Below are 23678 nucleotides of genomic sequence, written 5' to 3' on the forward strand. Positions count from 1 at the left end.
TCACGCTGCAAATTCAAAATAATTTTTTGTCTGCATCTAGCTCTGAAAAAATATTTGGCCTTCTAGCAGTGTGTGGGACTTTCTCTATTAGTCCATCTATACTGACCTCCATCAGGTTGCAAATTAAAAATAATTTTTATCTACATCTACCTCTGAAAACATATTTGGGCTTCTAGCTGTGTGTGGGACTTGTTCTGTTAATCCATCTATACTGACCTCCATCAGGTTGCAAACTGAATATAATTTTTTTCTGCATCTAGCTCTGAAAAAATATTTGGCCTTCTAGCAGTGTGTGGGACTTTCTCTATTAGTCCATCTATACTGACCTCCATCAGGTTGCAAATTAAAAATAATTTTCATCTGCATCTAGCTCTGAAAAAATATTTGGGCTTCTAGCAGTGTGTGGGACTTGTTCTATTAGTCCATCTATACTGACCTCCATCAGGTTGCAAACTGAATATCATTTTTTTCAGCATCTACCTCTGAAAAAAAATTTGGGCTTCTAGCAGTGTGTGGGACTTGTTCTATTAGTCCATCTATACTGACCTCCATCAGGTTGCAAATTGAATATAATTTTTTTCTGCATCTACTTCTGAAAAAATATTTGGGCTTCTAGCAGTGTGTGGGACTTGGTCTATTAGTCCATCTACACTGACCTCCATCAGGTTGCAAATTAAAAATAATTTTTATCTGCATCTAGCTCTGAAAAAATATTTGGGCTTCTAGCAGTGTGTGGGACTTGGTCTATTAGTCCATCTATACTGATCGCCATCAGGTTGCAAATTAAAAATAATTTTTATCTGCATCTAGCTCTGAAAAAGTATTTGGGCTTCTAGCAGTGTGTGGGACTTGGTCTATTAGTCCATCTATACTGACCTCCATCAGGTTGCAAATTGAATATCATTTTTTTCTGCATCTAGCTCTGAAAAAATATTTGGGCTTCTAGCAGTGTGTGGGACTTGTTCTATTAGTCCATATATACTGACCTCCATCAGGTTGCAAATTGAATATAATTTTTTTCTGCATCTAGCTCTGAAAAAATATTTGGGCTTCTAGCAGTGTGTGGGACTGGGTCTATTAGTTCATCTATACTGACCTCCATCAGGTTGCAAATTAAAAATAATTTTTATCTGCATCTAGCTCTGAAAAAATATTTGGGCTTCTAGCAGTGTGTGGGACTCATTGTATTAGGCCATCTATACCAAGCTCCACCAGGTTTGAAATTAATAATAATTTTTAGCTGCATCTAGCCCTGAAAATAATTTTTCCCAATAGTGGTAGCAATAGAAATATGGGGCGCGCGCCTGGCTAACAAAAATATACGCTTCATAACACAAAACACCAGCCTAGCGCACTGCATTAATAAGATGGCATCATCGTCTCTCCCAGTAGTCATAGCCAATAATGCAATACGTCTACGCATACACCAATCGAAAACGGTTCCAGCGGGCAGGGGTACTTGGGTACTTCTGCAACCCACAAACGGTACACTGAGTCGGGTAACAATAGTAAAAACATATCTAACCATCAGATCACAAAGTAATTTCTTCCTATCACACATTGATGTAACGCCATTATCAAGATACCTGTTCCAAGCTATATTTAATAAATGCATAACATCGGCAGGGAACCACCCCAAAGATTACGGGACACACTCATTCCGCATAGGTGCAGCCACGGAAGCAGCAAGAGCAGGACTGTCAGAAACGGAAGTTCAGAGGATAGGGAGATGGCGATCCACGTGTTTGGCGAGATACATAAGACCGGACTTGCTATCCTAACGTGGTTTGTTTCTTTTACAGGTGACGCTAAGCCAACAGTGTGAGTGATAGGCCACTCGTATATATATTGGGCACAAAAAAGGGCGAAAGTCCGCCCAGGCGGGAGGAAATTAGAGTTTCATAACACATATTTCAACTGGAGAGGTATTAGAGGCCTGCTATGGCCACAGGTACTAATGGAGGTAATCAAGGTAGGGAGAGAGTCAAGAGGTCCGGTCATCTTAGTTATACAGGCCGGGGGAAACAACCTAGGTCATCACAAGAGCGCATAACTAATGGCAATAATGAAACTAGACACTGAGCGCTTCAGAGAATTTTTCACAAAATTAGCTATAGTATGGTCAGAGATTGTGCCGATAGCGGTATGGCAAGGTGCGCGAGACATCACGGCCATCGAATGGACAAGGCGGGTAATAAATATTCGGATGGAAAAATTTAGAAGAGACAGAGGTGGTGTAGTGATACGACACCGACAACTGGAAGGAGATAAAGCAGGCCTCATACGGCCCGGCGGTGTTCACTTAATAGATATTGGACTGGACATATTCCTGTCAGGACTCCAGGACGGAGTGGAACAAGCGTTAAGAGTGATGGGTGGGGGTCAGAGTCCTGCATACGAGTACGCTGGATCCTCCGTGGCCTGGAAATAGAAAGGACATGTTGGAGAGTTACACTTGTTGGCCAACTTGCCGGAGTGGGGACCCAGGGCATGCTGCAACAAGCTGAATTATTTTAGAAATAAAATGCCTTTCTAATGGAATGAGTATAAAGAGTTAATAAAGCTGTGACCGATCCTCACCCATCCAGTTGTAAGAGTTACATTATTGCATTGTCCATGAAATGGGGGCGGTAGGGGGGCTGAGCGTCTGGGTTTGGTTGGGGGTCCCCACAGTCTGCCTAGGCTAGATTCATTTAAAAATTCTTATTAGATACACAGGCGGTGCAGCTTGCTTCGCAGCTGGGCTACTACGCCCAAAGTATTGCCTAGGCTAGATGCAGTTAAAAATTCTACGCTGACTAGCAGACACTGAAGATTTGGAGCAGACCTCTGAGTAAACAGCTCTTCAGACTCAACCATCTGTGTTACCCCAAGCCATAGTGTATGTAGTTTCTTACAGTTAAAAGGGGGGGGGTGCGACCCAACCCACCTGGAATTGACGATGCCAACGTCACGTAAGACACAGCAAGGGGACTCCCAAAATTGTGGCACAGACACCACTTAACCCTAGAATGCATACCTGTGGCCTTGCAGGCCCGCCCAGTTAATTGTTTTCTATTTTCTGCAAGATTACTTTAGTTAGAGTTTTGAAACTCTAGGTATTCTTCATGTATATAGTTGTTTGTCATTTGAGTTTGAGTTATTCCATGTTATTTGCACACGGGCCTAAAGGGCCCCAGGTATGTGAAAGTGTAGATTTTTATGGTCGTTCTATTGTTAAGTGGCATCAATTGCCCCACTGTTGCTTAAAACGGTTGGTGAGGTGATTTTACCAAATCCCCAAGCTTTTAGTCTCCCAAGGATGACACAGGGGTAGAAATGTCCTTGCGAATCCATGATTTGTTCATCTTTATGAACGTGAGTCTGTCTACATTCTCAGTGGACAGCCGCGTGCGCTTATCTGTCAGCACACCACCAGCAGCGCTGAACACACGTTCAGAGAGAACGCTGGCTGCATGGCATGACAAGATCTCCAAGGCGTGAGTGGCGAGCTCCGGCGATTTTTCCAGATTGGAATACCAAAATGAGCAAGGGTCCAGTGACACAGTCATGGCTTCGATGTTCACTTGGAGATTCTCCTGTACCATCCTCTCTAGGCATTGACTATGTGTCAGACTTCTTGTCTCCTGTGGCCTTGCAAAGGATGGTTTAAAAAAGTGGTGAAACGATTCCACAAAATTGCTGTTACCAGCAGATACTGTGTTACTGTTACTGTTTGAGTGATGAAGACTCGACAGTCCCACCGTTGGCAAGTTAGAACTGTGAGATTCACTACGTGCACCTCTGGTGTTTTGTGGAAAAGCACATGTAAAATTCTGCAACAGCGTCTGCAGATACTCCTGCATTCGTCAATACCTTTTTATGGCAGGAATTATTTCGGCAAATATACTTTTGTACCGGGGATCTAAGAGTGTGGCAACCCAGTAGTCGGGATTACTTCGAATTCTGACAATCCGGGGGTCATGTTGCAGGTAGTGCAGCAAGAAGGCACTCATGTGTCTTGCGCATCCAGAAGGACCAAGTCCTTGTTGTGTTGGTAGCGAGGTAAGGATCATGCTTCCTTCCTCTGCCCTCTCCCTCCAACCTCGCACAACAGAAATGTGATCAAGGTCTCCCTCATCTGATGAGTCTTCCATGCCCATCGCCAGTTCGTCCTCCACTTCTTCCTCGGCTCCTGCACCTTCCTCAACAGTTTGGCTGCTACCATGCGCCCTGGTTAATCCCTCTCCCCCACCCTCCCATGCCTGCCGCCTTGGTGCTGCCAACCGTCTGGACCTTGGAGATGTTATCCCTTCCGCATACGACTCCTCCTCTACTTCCTCCACCTCCTCTTGTCCCACCACCTGACTCTGAATTCTGTTTAATGTGTGCTCCAGCATGTAAATCACCGGAATAGTCATGCTGATAATGTCATCGTCGTCAGCACTAAACATCTTCGTCGCCATTTCAAAACTGTGCAGAAGGGTGTGTGGCGCCCTGAGGGTTCAGTCGCCACAGAGTTACTGCATCTCACCCAGAGGTGTGGTATCTCACCCTCAGGTAAGGAAGGCGTATGGCTCGGGACCCTAACTCCTGCATCCAACACATACCCGCAGTGGGGGTAGGGCGAGATTGCTCCTAAGGGAGAGCACAGTCCCAGGTCCCTAGCTGGTTTGAGGGTCCTATGTAGTGGGTGCTTAGGGGAGCAGCTTAGGGGAGCACATGACAAGGAGAGTATAAATAGGAAGCCATCTTAGAAAGAGCAAGCCAGACAGAGGAGGAAAAGTGACAGGAGCAGAGACTAGGCATGAGCTCTGCTCCGGAGGCGGACCTAGCCTGGGAGGCCCAGGACTGAAGGAGAGAAGAGAGGAGTGGGAGCTGGAAGGCTCCAGGAACCGAAGGGACCCTACGGCTACGGGCCGTGCAGAAGGCCACCCGTACTCCCGCTGCTACCAGGAGGTAGAGGGGTCAGGCCAGATAAGGGGAACCGGTCCCTCAACTAGCGGAGAAATAGCAAGGCTCAACTAGAAACTGGAGGCTGCTGCATTTCATGTACTGCAGGCCAAAGTCCACACCAGTCTCACTAAGAAGGTAGCCACATAGGACCCAGGGGACGGAACACACGTCACCCGCCAAGGCCCGAGGATACCGGATAGAAGTGTCACTGGGTGTGAGGTGCAGGGAGAAGGCCAGAGAAAGGACACACAGAAGGGGGTCCTGCTAAGTACTCCGGAGCTATCTGGGGGTGGACTGAGCCCCTCACTGAGTATGCACAGCACGACGGGGGAGATTGCTCTGGTACCTGTAATCTGGACTACAACAACTGTGAGTAATATCTTGAGACGGCATCACACAGACTCTGTGTTCATTACTGACTCCCTGCACTACAACCACCATCATCCACTCAAACTGCCCTGAAGCTACACTCTTCCTGTGGTGAGTAATAATACCGTTGCTGCAAAACCACCAGCTTCAGAGGACTGTTCCGCAGCGGCGGCCCCTTTGGCCGCACTCCACAGGTGGCGTAGTCAGACATTACAAAATCCATATATACAAATTACCCTTGGATTGACCGCCCTGGGTCACGGACTGGGTCACCGCCACAGTGACTACAATCCCCAGCGTCTACCGGCCCGGCTCAGGGTACACCATGGCCCAGGGGGCGCGTCAACTTCATAGGTCCCTGATCTGAGACCACTCCTGCAGCATGATTTGCCCCACCTCTGGATCTCGTTGGTCCAGGATATACGTCAGAACGTATTGCACCAGGGCTTGTCGGTGCTGCCACAGTCGCTGCAACATGTGCAGAGTTGAATTCCACGGTGTCGGCACATCGCATTTCAGCCGGTGAACTGGCAGGCCCAACGACTTCTGTAGAGATGTAAGTCGTTGAACTGCGGGATGCGAACGGCGGAAGTGAGCACACAGCGACCGTGCCCTCTGCAGAAGGCCATCTAGTCCGGGATAGTGGGCTAAAAATTGCTGGACAACCAGGTTCCACACGTGAGCCATACAAGGCACGTGTGTGACATTGCCCCGGCGAAGTGCCGCACCCAGGTTTGCAGCATTGTCGCACATGGCCTTCCCTGGTTGCAGGTCCAGTGGAGACAACCTTTCATGAAACTGGGTCTCCAGAGCTGACCACAACTCCTCAGCTGTGTGACTCACATTTCCCAGACATTTCAAAGTAAACACTGATGCCGTTGAGCCCTGCTGCCAGCATAGTAAGGAGGTGTGCAGGATTCCTTCTGCGCAGTTAGAAAGCAGGTGGCATTACCAGACAGGCTTTGGGTGCAGGTGGAGGACCGAGAGGAGGTTGAGGAGGCAGAAGCAGTGGAGGAACTTCGAGATAAAGAGGATTGACGCACAACTCGTGGGGACGGTAAGACTTGGACAGCAGCCCCTTGTCTTGCTGTCACCATAGTTACCCAGTGCCCAGTCAGTGACATGTAACGCCCCTGTCCATGCCTTCTCGTCCAAGTGTCTGTGGTGAAGTGCACCCTGTCACACACAGAGTTTCTCAAAGAAGCGGTGATGTTGTGTGCGACATGCTAGTGGAGCGCAGGCACACCTTTCTTTGAGAAGTAGTGCCGACTGGGCATCTGGTACTGGGGCACTGTGACGGACATAAGGTCTTGAAAATCCTCTGTGTCCTCCAGGTGGTAAGGCAGCATTTCTGTAGCCAACAGCTTGCAGATGGTGAAATTCAACCTCTTAGCTTTCTCATGGCTAGGAGGAAATGGTCTTTTACTTTTCCACATCTGAGGGACCGAGGGCTGGCTGTTGTGCTTAGACGGTGTTGAGTAGGGTGTCCCCGGCAAACTGCCGGTCTGTGAGGAAGATGCAGGCGGACATGTTAGGTTGCCTTGATCCAAAGTTGGTGCTCTCGATGTCGGAGAGCGCTCAACACTAGCAGGTGTTTCCACTTCCCAATGAACTGACGACCTGCCAATCACACTGGCTGTTGCGGGTAAAGACGTGGCAGGTCTGCGTCCATAAACATGTGTGACTGCTGTCCCCCCAGTCACAGAGGATGAAGAGGCTGCGGATGCACAAGATGGGGCAGATGGTGGTTGGCCCAGCCGGCTAGGCCGCATTGTAGCACAGTGAGCTTCCCACTGCAACTTATGCTTCATATCCATGTGACGGTACATGCATGAAGTACTCAAACTATGGTTTTTTTGGCCTCTACTTAGCTTTTGCTGACAAATATTACAGATAACACGAGTTGGGTCATCCTTATCGATCTGAATAAATGCCCAGGCTATGCAAGGCTTAGAGCCCATGTGACCTGAAGAGCCACTACGACTTGTGGTCAGAGGCAGAGTTGTGGTTGAGGATGCAGTTGTTGACGTGCTTCCAGTACTCCGTCTCTGTTCAGGAAGGCGCAACCTAACCTCGTCGTCAATAGCATCTGTGATGCCCCGCTGCGCTTGGTATCACAGATCCTACAAGAGTGCATTGATGGAATCCTCCACAAGAGGCCCCCATAAACATTCACACATCTCCACCTTCCACCTCAGACCAGCAGAGGGAGCCCGTTAGGGATATAAATAGTGGAGCTAGTGGAGCTAGGCAGTTCAGTTCCTCTGAAGAGTTCCTGCAGTAGAGAAGCCTAAGAGAGGTCAGTCTGCAGTGGAGCTCAGTCTAGTCTAGAGAACGCAGTTAATAGTTCAGCAGTGGAGCACGAGGCTCCTGCTTGCTAGATTCAGGGAGCCCAGATAGAGCTTAAGGTGTGCCGGTGCCGTAAGATCAGTGAAGCGCGGCAAGCTGCCGTTAGTGTGTATAGCCTAGTGAGGGCCTGAGTAGGCCGAAGGCGAGTGGCGAGTTAGTACATAAGGGGCAGAGGAGCTTAACCAGCTCATCCCGAAGCATTTACCGGACACAGGATCCGAGCTTACCGGTATCTCTACGACCCAGTAAGGCATAACCGGAATCCCTGGAGAACTACAAGTCCCAGGATCGCTAAGGTGCTGATATGTAACAGAGCCAGGAGACGCTTAGGCCCCGCATACTGGGAGCGTGAACTCCAAGAGAAGGCCCTACCACAAGGTCAGCCAGCGCGGGACAGAGACAAAGTTAGGCCTAGCTCCAGGCAGGTCAGAAACTTACTACGCAGAGGCAAGAAACAGGAGGCCCTACACCCGCTCATTGGGGAGGATCCTGATATGCACCCTTCACCCTACAGTGCTCCGGGATGTGCCTGAATTTCCACCAGTAAAAGGTACTGAAGTGACTACCGTGTCCGTTCCCGTTCTTGCTCTGACCCAGCTGGATCTCGCCTGTCCTGCATTCCCCCTGCATACGCTGCCCTGAGACCTAGCTCCACCTGTGGGGAGCTATACCATCGAGCTGCCTTATCACCGGCCTCAGTGGACTGCTGCAGCGCTGGTGCTTGTCACCAGATACCACAGGTGGCGTCATGAACTCTTATAAAATTAACAATTATCCACCCTTTTAAAGAGAGACCCCAGGGTACGGGCCAGGGAGCCGACCACCGCGACATCCGCAAGGCCAGGCAAATGCCCGGGTACCGAGTCATCCCCATCCCCAGGGCTAGTCACATCCTCCTCCACCTCCTCTGCTGACCTCATCGACTGGCTGACTGTGGGTTGACAGTAAGTGGGATCTCCAACCTCGTCATCATCACCCTGTGTGTTATCACACCCGTCGTCCTCAGAGCCAACCTCTTCCTGCCCTGACCGAAAAGTCAAGTTGTCGTTCCAATCAGGTATTTGAGTCTCATCATCGTCTTCATCATTGTCTCCACCAACAGGAGTTACAGTTTGGGAACAAGGGTCTACATTATGCTCAGAACCTTTTTCATCTGGTCCTGGATCCGACTTATAAAGATTCTGGGCATCAGATCAGATCATTTCCTCATCTGGATTAACAGAAGCTCTGGAGCAGACCTCCGTTTCCCAGGCTATAGTATGAGTAAACAGCTGTGCAGACTCAACCATCTGTGTTACCCCATACTCAGACGGGCAGTTGGAGACTTGGGAGCTGTGAGGAAGCAAGTGCGATTGGGGTGACACCTCTGAGGACTGGAGTATTTGTGATGTTGAAATTGAGGTGATGGAGAGCCCACTTGAAGGAGCACTTGATATCCGTTTAAGCACCTGCTGTTTTTGTGCCTCATCTAGAATTTGTAGCGATGGGCGTGTCCGTAAGAATGGGATCGTATCACATTGTCCACGAAAAGAAGTCGACATCTTAGTTTGGCTGGAAGATGGTCTTTCTTCTGCAGATGTTACCCCCCCCCCACCGTGGGGGGCCTCGACCCACCAGCGGACAGGCACCAGTATTGGGATAGGGGGGCTGGCCGTCAGGGTCCACCGCAGCTCTGGCACAAACCCGGCGACACAGAGGTGGCACGGGCAGGAACGGACTGGCCGTGTCGGCTTCTCACTTTTTGGATTTTAGAAGGGCATGACATGCCTATATCTGTGTCTCCCCCTCCTTTTACTCCTCCACCTCTTTTCTTTTCGCATGACTATATGTACTTGTCACTTTTCCATGTGTTAGTTGTGTCTTCTGAGCAGTTTGTCAGCTTTTGGACACCTTTGAAGGTGTTTTCTATGTGTTTCTATGTGTTTTTGTTTGCCTGCCATTGGTTTTAACGGTGTTCGAAGGTGTTCGACGAACAGTTCGACGAACAGTTCGGCGAACACACGGGTGTTCGACGAACCGAACCGAACTCGAACACTACGGGGGTGGCTCAACACTAGTGTTCAGCCCACTTAGTCGGGTGCTTTGCTGCCATGTGCCCGATCATGCTGGTGGTCAGGCTGCTAGTTTTGCTACCTCTGCAGATGCTGGCCTGGCAGGTGGTGCAAATGATCTTTTTGGTTTTATCTGCAGAGCCTTTAAAAAATAACCAGACTTAGGAAGAACTAACTGCTGTACTGGCAACTTCCGTCGTGTTGGCGTTACGAGGAATGCTTTCCCATCTTGTGTCTGTGGCCACCACACTGCTTCATCCTGCCAGTTGTGGTGCCACCTCCCCCTGTATGCTGTTGTTCTTGCTCTATATGTCCCCCTGCCAGGTTGGTTCAGTTACTATATCATCCACCACCTCGTCTTCCACTTTTGTACCCTGGCCCAGCTCCTAATTTTGTGGCAATTGTGTCTCATCATCATCATTATCCACCTCTTGTGACAGTTATTGCACTTTCCCACCATCGCCTTCGTGAAACCGTGACTGCTCCAATATTTGGGCATCACTACACGCGTTCTTTTCTTGACTCGTTTGAAGCTGGCTTGGCAAGAGGCCCGGATCTAAAAATGGAAAAGTGAACAGCTCTTCTGAGTAACCAAGTGTGGGATCAGTTGTCTCCGGGCACTCGGCATGGTGGGAGGAAGGAGGATCAGGGTGAGGATTATGCGGTCCAGACTCATGGCTTCTGAAACTTGACCGTGTGGAAGACAGGGTGGTGGCAAAGTGACTGGAAGCATTATCTGCTATCCAACCAACAACCTTTTGACACTGCTCTGGGTTCAATAGTGGTGTACTGCGGTCCCCTTTTAATTGGGACAGGAAGGTCGAGCGTTAAGATGTGGGTGTTTGTTGTGGAACAATTTTAGCTTGCCAATGGCCATGTCCTCAGCCTCGGCCTCTGCATGCACCATCACCATCACGTCCACTTCCCTGTCCATTGCCACGCACCTTGCCCATTTTTAATGGAGGACAATATTTTCCACATTCACAAGAAATGGTTGATTTTGTAACGCAGTTATATATGAAAAGTCTGACAGAGAAACACAGTTTTAAATAGTAGGCTTGTAAATTACTAATATTATTCCACACAGAGACCTAGTGTGAATTGCTTGACCGACACACTGCAATAGAATGGAAATGGAAGAAATGTCTGATTTTGGAACAGTCTTATAGGTAATATGTCTGACAGAGAACCATGGTTTTAAATAGCAGGCCTGTAATTTACTAATACTATCCTACACAGAGACCTAGTGTGAATAGATTGACCAACACACTGCAACGGAATGAAAATGGAAGAAATGTCTGATTTTGGAACACTCTTATAGGTATTATGTCTGACAAAGAACCACGGTTTTAAATAGCAGGTCTGTAATTTGCTAATACTATTCTTCACAAACACCTAGTGTGAATAGCATGACCGACACACTGCAACAGAGTGGAAAAGGAGGCCAATATTTTCCACGTTCAGTTTAAATTTCTGGATTTTTATTGCTAAAATATGGAGCAGATCTGGCTTTATTCTGCAGTGAGAACAAGAAAATGGAGCAGAAAAATGGTGTACTCTGGATTGCTTTTTAAGCAAATAACCAGGATTAAGATAAAAAAAAATTGCCCTGGCCCCTGATATCTGGGTCTATGTCTACAAATAACTGTAATTATTACAGCAGCAGCAGACAGGACCCTCTTGTGCAGTATCATACACTGCAGTCTGCCACACACACTGCTTGCCTAGCACTGATTATATGCAGCTTGATTAGTCCTCAGAAGGACTGTTAGTTCAGATGGATATACATATATATATATATAGTGGAAAACCTATACTAACAGGACGTTCAATGGACCCTCTTACACTATATGCACTGCAGTCTGCCACATACACTGCCTGCCTAACTCCTGCTATCACCACTGAATATATGCAGCTGGATTGGTCCTCAGAAGGACTGTTAATTCAGATGGATATATACTGTATATATGTTGTGGAATACCTATACTAAACATAAAGAAGCAAATCTCTCCCTGACGCAGCAGCGCATCTCCCTACTGTGCCCGATTCCGGGGTACACTGTGACGAGCATAGCTGCGCAAGGTCTTCTATAGACCTGATGACTCTGTATGGCCAGCCAATCACTATAATGCCCACAACCAACATGGCCATGGCATTACAGTACGTGGCAGGCAATCCCTGCATGTTCATTGGCTCTCTAAAGAGCGCCAAACATGCAGGGAGGGGACCCGAGTTCCCACCCGAGCAACCCGGAAATATTCGCCAGGCGCCAGCACAGCAGTGATTCTTGAGCGAGTACCGAGCAGTGGCGAGCACGTTGGCACATCACCAATGATTAGTGATCACTAGATGTAGAGACAGGGGTTATCCGGAGGCATTAATTACATCTTCTTATGAAAATAATCTCAAACTTACGCAGAATGATTGTTTAAAATCTAAGAAACCATTACAAAAAAATATAGAAAATGACAAATCAGATTGGATAGACAGTTTCATTACTGTTTACAATAAGGGAAATTGCACTATTCGAAATATACTGAATACATATTGGTATTTAATTTAAAAAGATCCCATACTAAAGGATATGGTTCCTCCTAAATCAAATATAGTATTTAAGAGGGCTAAAACATTAAAAATAGCATTGCACCAAGTCTTTTGAGAAATAAAATACTAAAGATCTCTGCCGTACAGACCAAGGGCAATGCTAGAATTGGAATTTTTAGACATGGAAGTAAAAAATGGCACTGTTGCAGAATTATTCATTTTTTTAAAAAGGTGTTTAATGCGAGAAAGGTAGAGATTAGTGTTGAGTGTGCACTAAAATGCTCTGGTCCTCGAAGCTCGGGCTGAGCTCGCTGTGATACTTGGGTGATCGACCCGAGCAACGAGCCCAATGTTAGTCTATGGGAGACCCGAGCATTTTTGTGGCGGCACCCCCGGCAGTCTGTAGAAAGCCTAAAAAGTGCCCAAAACGACAGTGCTAAAAATACATGGGGACAGCATGGGCATCGCCCCTGCAAGCATTTCTGACCCCCAGGTCACTGCTGTCAACAACGTGGTCAGAGATATTAAGCCACTTTTACGGGCTCACAATAAAACGTTCAAAAACTAAACTGAAACGGTTTTCCTGTGAAATATGTTAAGGAACTTCCTTTCCAGGGTAAAGACTTGTGTATAAGGTAAAATAAATAACCAAAAACAAAAATACTCCTCCCTCCTTGGGCTATGTTCACAAGCAGCATTTTTTATGTGTTTTTGCACTTTTGTATTGCTTTCAACCGTGACAAATGCATTCACCGGGAAATGTCATTTTAACATTTTACAATCTTATCTGGCCATGTGCTGTGTGACACATGCATACATTGATGAAAAGACATGGGAACAGCATGGGGAAGACCCCTGGAAGCATCTCTGACACCCAGGTCACTGCCTAAAAGTGTGCCCATCAGAAGTGATCCTTGCCGCATCAGAAGATGCAGACTTGCAACTATCCCCGTGCAAGTCCTTGTCCCAGGGCAGTGTTCAATTGTACCTCCCCCATTCCTTGCAATGCAAGTGTGAGTATGCAGCCTTCCACCCACCCACCCCCAGGCTGCAATACCATACTGCTAGCTTGCACTTGAAATGGGGCCTTTTAGTTTGGAGGAGGCCGAAGCTGGCCACTACCTCATGGCTGCTTTGGCAGTGAGGTATCCATACTCAGTCCCCAGCCGCCCGGTGGCAAGGTGTCCACGCTCGGTCTCCAGTCGCCAGGGGGCGGCCAGGTGTCCATACTCGGTCCCCAGTCGCCCCACGGCCGGGTGTCCACACACGGTCCCCAGCCGTCTGGGGGTAGCCGGGTGTCCATAAACAGTCCCCAGCCGCCCCTATTTCTTCTTGGAACTTCCCCCACACTTTTCTTAGCCCGGCCTGCTTTAGGGCAGCATTGGACGAACCAACCAGATAACCAGACTCCTCCGGTGGGCCTTGGCTTCTCCATCAGGGGAGTTGAGAGTGCCAAGGTGAGAAGCATGATGATGATGATAGAAGTTAGCATCTGCTTTGTTTTCTTGGAATGCAAGCGTAAGTGTGCAACCTGCCACCCACCCACCCCCAGGCTGCAATACCATACTGCTAACTTGCACTTTAAATGGGGCCTTTTAGTTTGAAGGAGGCCGAAGCTGGCCACTACCTCATGGCTGCTTTGGCAGCGAGGTATCCATACTCGGTCCACACCCGCCCCGCGGCATGGTGTTCACACACGGTCCCCAGCCGCCTGGGGGCGGCCGGATGTCCATAAACGGTCCCCAGCCGCCCTTATTTGAAGGACAGCCTAACCATAAACACGTGGACAAGTGAATGTGGCCAGGGATGGTCCATCTCACGCCTTCACACTGGGTTAATATTGTGGAAGCCGGGACACAGTTGGACACTGGGATGCAAAACGTCCTCCAGACATAGAGGATTGCGGGTCCTGGGTCAATCAGGCTTCAACACAAAGTTCAAAAGGTAGACAGCAGCAGTGGTCGGCCTCCTAAACAACGAGTAAATTATTCATGACCATGAGGCCATCCATCTCCTTAGCTTTCTGTTCCTTGGAATGCAAGAGCATGTATGTAGTAGCGGCTAGGCCTGAGGTGTTCAGCGTTTTGGCGCATATCCTACCTCCTCTGAGGATTGCTGGATGTTTTTCTGCTACTATCCCAGTTCTATGACTCCCGTTAAAACAAAGTTTCAGGTGATGAATGATGTATGAGGTGGTGGCAAAGGAGAAAGAGCAGGAGGAACAGGGACCATTCACATCAATATCAGGCCAGTCAACCACACATGTCTTGTAGGATATGTTTCTGTACCAAAAGGAGCGGTTCGGCTACACAGTTATAGGGCATACAGTGAGTGCAATGCCTACCAAAAATTTTGAGGCACTCCAATGCCCCTTGGAAGTGACATGGAGGTCAGAGGGCCTTAACTAAAAAGTTTTTTCCATTTATAGCAACTGGGTCTCCTGTACACTGTTGGCCTAAGCAGTGAATGGAAGGCTTTCCAAAAATTATGAGGAACTGCAATGGCCCTTGAAACAGATATGGATTACAGCATACTAAAAAACTTCTACCCATTATTGGGGAGTGGGTCTCCCTTAGTGTTCGCCTATGCATTGAAAAGCAAAAGCTGACTAAAATTAGGAGAAGTTGAAATGCCCCTTGGAAGAGCTGTGGAGTTCAGAATGGTTTAACAAGACTGTTTTAATGCCCCTTGGAAGAGACGTGGAGGTCGCAGTAGCTTAACAAACGGTTTTAATGCCCCTTGGAGAAGTGATGGAGGTCGCAGTAGCTTAACAAGACTGTTTTAATGCCCCTTGGAGAAGTGGTGGAGGTCGCAGTAGCCTAAAAAGATGGTTTAAATGCCCCTTGGAAGAGACATGGAGGTCGCAGTAGCTTAAAAAGACTGTTTTGATGCCCCTTGGAAGAGACGTGGAGGTTGCAGTAGCTTAACAAGACGGTTTTATTGCCCTTTGGAAGAGACGTGGAGGTCGCAGTAGCTTAACAAGACTGTTTAAATGCCCCTTGGAAGAGACGTGGAGGTTGCAGTAGCTTAACAATATGGTTTAAATGCCCCTTGGAAGAGACGTGGAGGTCGCAATAGCTTAACAAAATGGTTTTAATGCCCCTTGGAAGAGACATGGAGGTCGCAGTAGCTTGACAAGACAGTTTTAATGCCGCTTGGAGAAGTGGTGGATGTCGCAGTAGCTTAAAAAGAAGGTTTAAATGCCCCTTGGAGAAGTGGTGGAGGTCGCAGTAGCTTAAAAAGACGTTTTAATGCCACTTGGAAGAGAAGTGGAGGTCGCAGTAGCTGAAAAAGACAGTTTTAGTGCCCCATGGAAGAGACGTGGAAGTTGCAGTAGCTTAAAAAGACGGTTTAAATGTCCCTTGGAAGAGACGCGGAGGTTGCAGTAGCTTAACAAGACGGTTTAAATGCCCCTTGGAAGAGACGTGGAGGTTGTAGTAGCTTAACAGGATGGTTTTAATGCCCCTTGGAAGAGACGAGGAGGTCGCAGTAGCTTAACAAGACGGTTTTAATGCCCCTTGAAGAGACGTGGAGGTCGCAGTAGCTTAACAAGATGGTTTTAATGCCCCTTGGAAGAGACGAGGAGGTCGCAGTAGCTTAAGAAGACGGTTTAAATGCTCCTTGGAAGAATGGTGGAGGTCGCAGTAGCTTAACAAGACGATTTTAATGCCCCTTACAAGAGCCATGCAGTACAGCATTGAAAACATTATTCCCATTATTGGGGAGTCGGTCTCCCAAAGTCTTTGCCTATGCCTTCCAAGCAAAAGCTGGCAAAAATTAGGACGGAGGAACTTGCAATGCTGGCAACACGGACCACGGTCACCCTGGTGGTATAGTGGTGGTGGAGGCTGAGGATAAGGAGAAGAGCAAAGTACAGCTGAAATGAGGAAGCGTATACCCATGTGTGGGTGTGAAGCGGTGCATGGGAATACACCTTCGAAATACCACAGTGGATTTGACTTTATGTTACTCTGCTGTCAATTGGTGGTGATGACCCAATCCATCCCTTGTTCATTTTGATAAGGGTCAGCTTGCCAGCATTGTCAGTTGACAGGCGAGTGCACTTATCAGTTATAATTCCCCCAGCGGCACTAAAAACACTCTCCAATAACACGCTAGCGGCAGGGCAGACCAGGACCTCCAAGACATACAGAGCGAGTTCATTCCAAGTGTCCAGCTTGGATACCCAATAATTAAAAGGCACAGAGGAATCACGGAGGACGCTGGTACAGTCGGCAAGGTACTCCCTCACCATCTTTTGAAACTTTCCACTCCTTGTGAGAGTACCCCGCGCCTCAGGGCCTGTAAGCTGGGTGGGTCTTTGAAAACTATCCCAGAATGTTGACAGTGTTCCCCTGCCTCTGCTGGATTGGAATTGCGTTTCTCTCACAGGTACGCCTTGGTTGGTCAACGAACTGTGACCTCTGCCGCTAGCATTTTCAGATGGGAATTTTTTTAACAGTTCTACAGCAAGGGCCTTCTGGTACTGCCACATTTTTGTAGACCTCTCCACCTCAGGAATAAGAGAGTGAAAGTTGTCCTTGTAGCAGGGATCTAAAAGTGTCACCAACCAGTAATGACTGTCACCCAACATTTTGACAACGCGAGGGTCACGGTTAAGGCAGCGTAACATAAAGTCAGCCATGCGTGCCAGACTGCTAACTGGCAAGACTTCCGTGTCCTCACCAAGATGACGACTGACCATGCTCTCCTCCTCCTCCCCCCCCCCCTGTCCTCAGGCCACCCACGCTGAACCGACTGTATGACAATTGTACAGGTACTACCGTCTACAGCGCATGATACCAGCTCCTGTTCTTCCTCCTCCTCCACCTCTCTCTTTGTCCCCCAATGCACATTGGGATGAGATGAGGTTGGGCTGTGTGTAATCGCCTGCTACGGCTTCTTGATCCATCTCATCATACTCTGGCTGCAATGCCTCCTCTTTAATTCTCTGCAGAGAGCGTTGCAAAAGACAGACAAGTGGGATGCTGACACTAATGATGGTGTCATCGCCACTCACCATCTTGGTGGACTCCTCAGATTTTGTCAGGATGGCACATATGTCAGACATCCAGGTCCACTCCTGAGGTATTATGTGTGCAGTCTGACCTGAATATTGACAGCCTTGTTGCAGCTGGTACTGCACAACTGCTCTCTTCTGCTCACAAACCCTTTGCAGTATGTGGAGGGTAGAGTTCCAACGTGTGGAGACATCACACACCAGTTGGTGTGACGGAAGCTGCAAACGGTGCTGCAACACAGCAAGGGCGGCGGAAGCTTTAGCCGACTTTCGAAAATTAGCTGACAGGCGGTGTACTTTGACGAGCAGATCTGGCAACTCAGAGTATGATTTAAGAAACCGCTGAACCACGATGTTAAGCACATGAGCCAGGCATGGCACATGTGTGATCTCGCCTCGCCTCAGAGCCGCCACCAGGTTACGGCCATTGTCACACACGACCATGCCTGGATGTAGGTTCAGTGGTCTCAGCCACAGATCTGCCTAGTCTTTCACAGCTGTCCACAACTCACAAGCAGTGTGAGGTGTATCACCTAAGCTTATAAGTTTCAGCACAGCCTGTTGCCGCTTGGCTGAGGCAGTACTGCAGTGCTTCCAGCTTGTAACTGATGTGGTGATATCTGAGATGGAGGCTGAAGATGAGGAGGAGGATGATGCGCAGGAGCTGTACACTGTGGGGGCTACTCTGACTGACATAGGGCCCGCAATCCTCGGAGTGGGGAGGATGTGTTCCATCCCAAGGTCCGACTGGGTCCCGGCTTCCACTATGTTTACCCAGTGTGCCGTCAGGGAGATGTACCTTGGCCACAAGCACTTGTCCATGTGTGCGTTGTCATGTGGACTCTCCCAGTAACTGCATTGTTGAGGGCACGGAAGATGTTTTGGGACACGTGCTGGTGTAGTGCGGGGATGGCACACCGGGCAAAATAGTGTCAGCTGGGGACCGAGTACCGAGGAACGGCCACCGCCATAAGGTTGGGGAAGGATTCCGTCTCCACCAGCCTAAAAGGCAGCATTTCCAATGCAAGCAGTGGTGAAATGTGCGAATTTAGGACTGTGGCCTGTGGGGCGTTGGCTGCGAATTTGTGCTTTCGTTCAAAGGTCTGGGATATGGATAATTGAACGCTGCGGTGGGACGTGGATGTGGATGTTGATGCTGTTTCTTGAGAAACTGCCATAACAAGTGAAGATTGAGAGGAGGGGGCATCTTTGCATGCAGTATGGACAGGGGATTGCCTTGCATGCACAACAGGGGGTTCTATTACACACACAACAGCGGAAGAAGCTGTGGTGACACCCGCTGACACTGGTCGTGGACCCTGGGGTTCACCCCACAAAGTCGGATGCTTTGCTGCCATGTGCCTGAACAAGCCTGTGGTGGTCAGGCTGGTAGTTTTGTCACCCCTGTTGATTCTGGCATGGCAGGTGGTACAAATGGCCTTTTTGGGGTTATCAGCAGAGTCTTTAAAAAAATTCCAGACTCTGGAAGACCTACCGGTTGTACTGGGAACGTCCCTCGTGTTGGTGTTACGGGGAACGGTTGCCCGCCTTCTGTCTGCGGCCACCACACTGCTTCTTCCTGCCTGTTGGGGTACTCTGCCTCCCTCCCCCTGTGTGCTTCTGGCTTCGCTCTGCGTGTCCTCCTGCCACGTTGGGTCAGTTACTAGATCATCCACCACTTCCTCCTCTTCCACTTGCGCACCACAATCCTCCTCCTTTCTTCATGGCAATTGTGTCTCGTCATCGTCCACCTCTTGTGACAAATTGCCAGCGTCGACTTCCTCTAGCCGTGGCTGTTCAAATATTTGGGCATCGCTATATGGGATCTCCTCTTCCACCACTTCAAGCGGAGCAGGCGAGGGGCACAAATCTGGAAATGGACCAGTGAACAGCTCTTCAGAGTGTCCAAGTGTGGGATCAATTGCTGTCTGACGACACTCGGCATGGTGGGAGGAATGAGCATCAGGAGGAGTATGCGTTTGAGACTCACGGCTTCTAAGAGTTGACCGTGTGGAAGACAGACCGGAGGTGGTGGTGCCCAGGTAACTAGAAGTATTATCTGCTATCCAATTAATAACCTGTTCACACTGATCAGTTCGCAATAGTAGTCTTGTTGTTGTGTGCTTCCCTAGTAATTCGGTCAAGAACTGGGAGCGAGAAGATGTGGCTGTTGGTTGTGGTACATTTTCACCTTGGCCACAGCCCCGTTCTCTATACGCACCATCACCAGAACGTCCAGTTCCACGTCCATTACCAGTAAATGAAGTAAAATAGCTTACACTCGCACTATCAATGGAAAAATGGTAATAAAAAGGAGATTAGAACCGTGGAAGAGGAAAACCACAGTTATATTTTTCTGACCTACACCATAATCTTTCAAACAGATATATTTGTGTCTGAACAATCAGGGAGACACTATTACTGTTTTTTTTCACGGCAAAAAATGCCAAAAAAAAGGATAATACAGAGATTTGACCCGTGGAACTGCAAAACCACAGTTATATTTTTCTGGCCTACACCAGACTCTTTAAACAGATATATTGGTGTCTGAGCAGTCACATACACACTCAATTTTATTTATTTTTTTTTTTTTGGGGGGGGGAGCCAAAAGGTTAATAAGACGCGTATTTGGACAGTTTGACTGAGGAAACCGGGGAATAAGTCTGGAAATTTGACCAGCAGGAGCACACAGGAATGTAATGCAGCGTTTGCTGGTATTACCACTGTGTCTCCTATACAGCCTGTCTGCCTGCCTGATATCTGGGATGGATATTAGTCCTGAGAAGGACTGTTGGTTTGATTTGGCAGGCTTTAGAGACCCTACACTACCTATTTCGCAGTATAAATCTCTCCCTAGGTCAGCAGCACTCTCCCTACACTGTCTGATCCGGAGTGACTGTGTCCAAGATGGCAGCACCCGGTTTTAAATACACGAGGTGTAGCTGTGCGGCCAGCCAATCACTGCAATGCCCACAAACAACATGGCTGCGGCATTACAGTGACTGGCTGGCAATCCCTGCAGGTTTATTGGCCCGAGTAACCAGGAAATGCTCGTTGTTCTCCTAACATCCCGAGTAGTGAGATGCTCGGGCGAGTACTGAGCAGTGTCGAGCATTCGCTCAACACTAGTAGAGATCAATATAAAACCTTTTCAAAAGTTAATATGTAGCTGAGAATTTTTGATTTATGTTGTAACCTGCAGTTGCGGACTAAGGCATAATATTAAAAAGGGTATTTTAAAAAAGCCTTTCAAAACACATAACACTGGTACATGATAAAAATTTACAGTGCTGGCCAAAAGTATTGGCACCCCTGTAATTCTGTCAGATAATACTCAGTTTCTTCCTGAAAATGATTGCAGTCACAAATTCTTTGGTATTATTCTCTTTATTTAATTTGCTTGCAAGGAAAAAACACAAAAGAGAATGAAGCAAAAATCAAATCATTGATCATTAAACAAAAAACTCCAAAAAAGGGCCAGACAAAAGTATTGGCACCCTCAGCCTAATACTTGGTTGCACAACCTTTAGCCAAAATTACTGTGAACAACCGCTTCCGGTAACCATCAATGAGTTTCTTACAATGCTCTGCTTGAATTGTAGACCATTCTTCTTTGGCAAACTGCTCCAGGTCCCTGATATTTGAAGGGTGCCTTCTCCAAACTGCCATTTTGAGATCTCTCCACAGGTGTTCTATGGGATTTAGGTCTGGACTCATTGCTGGCCACCTTAGAAGTCTCCAGTGCTTTCTCTCAAACCTTTTTATAGTGCTTTTGGAAGTGTGTTTTGGGTCATTGTCCTGCTGGAAGACCCATGACCTCTGAGGGAGACCCAGCTTTCTTACACTGGGCCCTACATTATGCTGCAAAATTTGTTGGTAGTCTTCAGAATTCATAATGCCATGCACACGATCAAACAGTCCAGTGCCAGAGGCAGCAAAGCAACCCCAAAACATCAAGGAACCTCCGCCATGTTTGACTGTAGGGACCGTGTTCTGTTCTTTGAATGCCTCTTTTTTTTTCCTGTACACTCTATGTTGATGCTTTTTCCCAAAAAGCTCTACTTTTGTCTCATCTGACCAGAGAACATTCTTCCAAAACGTTTTAGGCTTTCTCAGGTAAGTTTTGGCAAACTCCAGCCTGGCTTTTTTATGTCTCGGGGTAAGAAGTGGGGTCTTTCTGGGTATTCTACCATACAGTCCCTTTTCATTCAGACGTCGACGGATAGTACGGGTTGACACTGTTGTACCCTCGGACTGCAGGGCAGCTTGAACTTGTTTGGATGTTAGTCGAGGTTCTTTATCCACCATCCGCACAATCTTGCGTTGAAATCTCTCGTCAATTTTTCTTTTCCGTCCACATCTAGGGAGGTTAGCCACAGTGCCATGGGCTTTAAACTTCTTGATGACACTGCGCACGGAAGACGCAGGAACATTCAGGTCTTTGGAGATGGACTTGTAGCCTTGAGATTGCTCATGCTTCCTCACAATTTGGTTTCTCAAGTCCTCAGACAGTTCTTTGGTCTTCTTTCTTTTCTCCATGCTCAATGTGGTACACACAAGGACACAGGACAGAGGTTGAGTCAACTTTAATCCATGTTAACTGGCTGCAAGTGTGATTTAGTTATTGCCAACACCTGTTAGGTGCCACAGGTAAGTTACAGATGCTGTTAATTACACGAATTAGAGAAGCATCACATGATTTTTCAAAGGGTGCCAATACTTTTGTCCACCCCCTTTTTTAGGTTTGGTGTGGAATTATATCCAATTTGGCTTTAGGACAATTCTTTTTGTGTTTTTTTCATTGAAGACAAATTAAATGAAGAGAATAATACCAAAGAATTTGTGATTGCAATCATTTTCAGGAAGAAACTGAGTATTATCTGACAGAATTGCAGGGGTGCCAATACTTTTGGCCAGCACTGTAAATATTCTTTCTGTTACACCTTTGGAACATATACCACCAGGTACCAAAAACAGGAGAGCAACACTTAATGTCAAGTGCGATTTGGTTACTATGATATCCTGCACATGTGATGTATTTTGACAATTTGCTGTTAATAATATAATTTATAAGAAAATAAAAAACATCCTATTTTTCCAAAGAAAAAGAGGTTTTCAAGGTGGTTCATTTTTTACTTCATGAGGATCCCATAGTATCCATGGAAGCGCTGTCTGGATCTTTCACTCTTACACTCACGTGGAGGCCATTGTCGGGCCAGGACAAGAGTGCAACCACGTAAATCGAATGAGCTGCAAACCGTTGGAGATGATCTTTTATATTTGAGATGCTTTCACCTGAGTTGTGCCTGGACTAGCACAGACTATGCAAGTGAGCATATAAAACGAATAATTTCTAAAGATTATTTGTATTTATTGCGCTCAGTTAGCTCTCCCTTCTATCCCAGTCTTCTTCTCTTCCGCCCAGATATACCAATCCATCCTTTGTTCATTTTAATAAGAGTCAGCCTGTCAGCATTTTCAGTTGACAAGCAGATGCACCTATCAGTTATAATGCGCCCGGCGGCTCTAAAACCCCGAGTGACATGGCAGGCCAAGACCTCCAAGGCTTAGAGAGACAGTTCTTCCATGTGTCCAGCTTGGATACCCAATAATTATAAAGGCACAGAGGAATCACGGTGGACATTGGTACGGTCAGCAAGGTACTCCTTCAGCACCTTCCAAAACTTTTCCCTCCTTGTTAGAGTACCAAGCACATCAGGGCTTGGATACTGCGAGGGTCTGAGAAAACTGTCCCACACCTTTGACAGTGTTCCCCTGCCTCTGCTGCATTGTATTTATGTCTCTTTTGCTTGTACTCCTTCATTGTCCAAGGAACTCTGACCCCCACAGCCAGCGTTTTCAGATGGGAATTTTTTAATAATTCCGCAACAAGGGCCTTCTATTACTGCAAAATTTTACTAGACCCCTCCACCGCGGTAAGGAGAAATATAAAGTTCTCCTTGTAGTGTGGGTTTAGAAGTGTGACCAATCAGTATTTACTGTTGGCCAAAATGCATAAAACGGGAGGGTCACGGGAACATAAAGTCAGCCATGTGTGCCAGATTGGTAACAGCCAAGTTTTCCCTGGCCTGACCAAGAGGATGACTGTTCATGCTTTCCTCCTCATCCTCCTCCTTCTCGTTCTCCCTCTCCTCAGACCATGCACGCTGAACAGACGATATGACAGTTGTGTGGGTAGATCCATCTGTAGCTCCTGTTCCTCCTCTTCTTTCTCCTCCTCATTATCACTTAATCCAGATTGGGATGAGATGAGGCTGAGCTGTGTTGCATCACCCTGTATGGTTCCTTGCTTCATCTCATCGTACTCCTCCTGCAATGCCTCCTCTTTAATTGTGAGCACCGAGCATTTTAGAAGACAGAAGAGTGGGATAATTATGGTGTCATCGCCG

At 47.6% G+C, this 23678-nt stretch overlaps 1 protein-coding gene across 5 annotated transcripts in view; it reads right to left on the bottom strand.

Annotated features, from left to right (window-relative positions):
• LOC141265124 (ATP-binding cassette sub-family B member 5-like) overlaps positions 1–23678 on the bottom strand; it is a 476628-nt gene that overhangs the window by 426655 nt on the left and 26295 nt on the right. The window lies entirely within an intron of this gene.

This window comes from Phyllobates terribilis, unplaced genomic scaffold (genome assembly GCF_046119375.1).
Source record: "Phyllobates terribilis strain yellow unplaced genomic scaffold, ASM4611937v1 Scaffold_4__5_contigs__length_816908805, whole genome shotgun sequence".
Lineage (NCBI taxonomy): Eukaryota > Metazoa > Chordata > Amphibia > Anura > Dendrobatidae > Phyllobates > Phyllobates terribilis.